This window comes from Tupaia chinensis, unplaced genomic scaffold, assembly GCF_000334495.1.
Source record: "Tupaia chinensis unplaced genomic scaffold, TupChi_1.0 Scaffold149011_1, whole genome shotgun sequence".
Taxonomy (NCBI): Eukaryota; Metazoa; Chordata; class Mammalia; order Scandentia; family Tupaiidae; genus Tupaia; species Tupaia belangeri.
Window position 1 is genome coordinate 565,129 of NW_006208857.1, and position 4,097 is coordinate 569,225.

The window sequence follows — 4,097 nt, forward strand, 5'->3', positions numbered from 1 at the left end:
ACTACGTGGGAGTCCAGCGACATAGCCATTACGCTAACTGCTGGTTCTCAACTCCTCACTTGTTAATTCATGTATTCCACAAGTCTTAAATGTCTACAGCTAATGTCTGCACTTCTGCTAGGTTCTGGGAGTGTGATGTTGCGTTAAGAGCAATATGGTTGGGGTCGGCAGGTGGCATGGTGGTTAAAGGCACTGGATGCCCACATGGCCGACCGCAGTTAGAGTCCAGACCTGGCGGCTTGCTCTCTCACTTTCTCTTTCTCTCTCTCTTTGTCTTTCTCTGGTCAATTTAAAAAGTAATAATAACAAATGGAATGAAATAAACAAATAATTCTTTTTTTAAGCAACACATAATTTTATTACAACTGGGGCCGGCAGGTGGTGTGGTGGTTGGGGCATTGGACTCCCTTCTGGCCAACTTTGGTTCGAATTCCAGGTCAGGTGACTTGCTTTCTCACTTTCTCTCTTTGTCTCTCTCTGGCCAAATTAAAAAATAATCATAATAAATAGGATTAAGTAAACAATTCTTTACAAAATGATTTCATCACAACCGGACACGCGCTGCAAAGGGACCAGTGCACGGGGAGAGCTCAGCACAGGGAGCCTCGCTTCCCCGGAGACTTGGGCATCCGCCAGCACTCGGTTCTGCCGCAGGGGGAAGAAACGCAAAATAACTGAGGCTTACACAAGACCGAAGTCTGGAGGTGGGTGGTTGGCAGGGAGAGAGGGCCGCATGGCACCTCAGGGTCAGGAGCCAGGCTTTGTCCTGTGCTCTGCCACCCTCCCACACGTGGCTTTCTCCCCTAGTCTGAGCAGGGTACTCAAGTCGAGTAAGTTTCCCTCACGACAAGATCTCCCAGTACCCGGCGCTTCTGTCTGTAAAACACTCAACCAGATGTAATGAAATTTCTCATTGTTGAATGTCTAGGTGTCGGGTTGGAGTGGTGGCCGTGTGTGTCACCTAGCACTGCTCCTGCAGCACCCTGGCAGGTGCCATGATACCCAAGTATCCAGGTAAGTCCTTGATACTTACTGAATATATGCATACACACACATGTATATACATATGCATACACATATGCACGCACATACATATACATGTATGTATATGTGCACACATATACACAGAGAGACACACGTATACACATACACGTATATACACACATACATATACGCGCATACACACGCGTGCACACACACACACCTATACTGATAATAATTTTTTTTTTGGGAGAGATTTTCACTGTAGGGCGCGTGCGCTCGCCAGACAGACAGAGAGAGACATAGAGACAGAAAGCGAGAAATCACCCCCTGGGGGGATGGTCACGCTGCAATCCCTTCTCCTCCATTCTCCTCTCCGGATCTTGGGCACGCACGCACACGCGCCCGGTGTGAGTTTTAAGCCACCGGGTCCGGGACACGAACCGTGGTCGACTACGTGGGAGTCCAGCGACTTAGCCATTACTCTAACTGCTGGTTCCCCTGATATTAAATTTATGGGAGGGCCTGCCAGCAGTGTGGTAGTTAAAGTGGCTGGATCTCACGTGGCCGGCGCATGGTTCAAGTTCTGGACCCAGTGACCTGAAGAACACGGCAGATGTGTGTGCCTGTGTGCCCAAAACCCTGCAAGGAGGGAGAGATGGAGAAAAAAAGGATTGTGGCATGATCACTTACGAGAGGGTGTGTCTGTTCACCAGAGAGAGACAAAAAGGGAGAGAGTAGAGCAAGAAAGCCCCCCAGGGGAGATGGTCACACCGCAATCCCTCCTCCATCTCTCATCTTTTTGGGATTTTTGACACGTATGCACACGCAGTCTGCCACGTGGGATCCGGTCGCCTTAATCGCCAGACCACAGAGCCAGCCCGTTGAGTGCTGTTTTCTTTTTCAAGTTTTTTGTTTTCGTGCCATAGAGCACACACTCATCAGAGAGACAGAGAGAAAGAAAGCAAGAAATCACCCCCCAGGCGGGATGGCCACGCTGCAACCCCTTCTCCTCCGTTCTCCTCTCAGGATTTTGTGCACGCACACACATGCATCCAGTGTGAGTCTGAAGCCATGTCCGGAAGGCCGTGTGGGAGTCTAACCACCACACCACCTGCTGGCCCCTCACTGAGCACTTTTTGAATGCGTGAATAAAGTGGGTTGAACTGGGGTTGGAGGAAAGAAAAGGAAACGACTATGACTATGGAGCCTGCGAGGTGGCGTAACAAGAACGCGGGCTGGCTGTAGGCGAGGGCGAGGGCAGACAGGGAAACCAGAGAGGGCCTGCTTCCTCTAAGAAAGGGCCTCACCACCATGACAGCTCCAGCTGGGCTGATAGGAGAGGGTATACCAGAGTGTGAGCTCGACGTTGGAAACCCAGACATTTATGTGGTATCCCCTCATTTTAACTTGGGTAACACATTTTCAATTTTGTTATAGCACTGGGAAGATCAGACAAACATCCTAAACTTCGGCCCACCAGTTTGCACCCGATGGGCCAGATGAACCATGAGGCCTCCCAGTGCGCTGGAGCCCTGGATCTGTGGCCTGGATAGGCTGTGGAGGTGGACTCCTGGGAGTCAACGAGTCTCAAGGACCTGGCTTCCCCTCTGGGGTTTTCCAAACAGGAAAGGAAAAGAGGAAGAGCCAGTGCATGCGTTCATAGTGAACATTTAGAATTACCGTGTACAATTCTAAAATGTCCTAAAATTTTCATGTGAATGCACGTTATTTAATCTCCGCAAGAATGATAGACTATAGGTGCTGCATTTCACACCACACGGACGAACAGAGATTCCAAGAGTTCTCAAAAATTGCTTAGAGTCATAGGGCAGTAACCACAATTAATGAAATGAGGACTTGAACTTACTGCTAGGACCCCAGCCCCTGGCTTGTCCCCTTCATCACCCTCCCTCTGCCCTCCATTAAGAAACCAGGGTTGAGACTAGCAGATGGTGTAATGGCTATGTCATTGGACTCCCATGTAGTCGACTGCAGTTCGAGTCCTGGACCCGGTGGCTTAAACTCACACTGGTCGTGCCCAAGATTCCAAGAGCAGAATGGAAGAGAAGGGACTGCAGCTTGGCCATCCCCCCTGGGGGGTGATTTCTTGCTTTCTGTCTCTCTGTCTCTCTGTCTGTCTGGTGAGCGCACACACCCTATAGCAAAAACCTCTCAAAAAAAAAAAAAAAAAAAAGAAAGAAAGAAAGCCAGGATGGGGGACTGGCAGATGGCGTAGTAGTTATGTCACTGGACTCCCACATGGCTGATGGCGGTTCGAGTCCCAAACACAGCCAGTGACTTGAAATTCACACTGGGTGCATATGAGTGTATGCTCAAAATCCTGAGAGGAGAATGGAGGAGAAAGGACTGCAGCATAGCTATTGCCTCGGAGGGGTGATTTCTCACTTTCTGTCTCTGTCTCTCTGGCGAGTACACGCGTCCTAAACAAAAAATCTCTCTTGAAAAGAAAAAGAAAAGAAATTCAGGGTGACAGGGAAGAGAAGTCATCTCCCTCAGCAATGTGAGGGCAACAGCTTCATCCGAGGATCTGGGGTTGGGCATCCCATCTACAGACTGGCTTTCCCTTTTCAAAGCACTTGGCATACATGCACTTGCACGGCCGGAGCTCTGGGAGAGGTCTTACTATCCTCACCTCACAGGGGAAGAAACTGAAGTTACACTATGCCCTTCACGTGGCTGGAAGCGTGGCGCATGGGGATTTCCAGAGGCCTCCTGGTTCCTGGTAGGGGCTATTTTTGTTTTGTTTTGTTTTGTTTTTAGGGAGAGATTTTTCCTATAAGGCACGTGTGCTCACCAGAGAGAAAGTGAGAAATCATTTCCGGGGGGATGGCCATACTGCAATCCCTCCTCCATTCTCCTTCTGGGACCTTGAGCATGCACGCACACCGTGCACCACACACCACGCACACATGCTCCCAGCCTGAATCTCAAGCCTCTGGGTCTGGGACTCGAGGCTATTTTTGCTGCGTGTATTTCTCCAGGCTGGAGGAGTGGAGAGAAAGCCAGGCAGAGAGAGCAGGGACAGATGGAGAGCAGAGGGGAGCCATTGTGGGAGGCTACTGAGGGCTAAGACCAGGGTCTCAGAGAGGCCG

The 4,097-nt window shown here is 50.1% G+C and overlaps 1 long non-coding RNA gene across 1 annotated transcript in view; it reads left to right on the forward strand.

Annotated features, from left to right (window-relative positions):
• LOC114006577 (uncharacterized) overlaps positions 1-2,896 on the forward strand; it is an 8,472-nt gene extending 5,576 nt beyond the window's left edge. Inside the window, exon 3 of the long non-coding RNA XR_003548291.1 lies at positions 2,422-2,896. This is a non-coding gene — a long non-coding RNA (uncharacterized LOC114006577). The remainder of the gene's footprint in view (positions 1-2,421) is intronic.
• Positions 2,897-4,097: the final 1,201 nt, after the last annotated feature.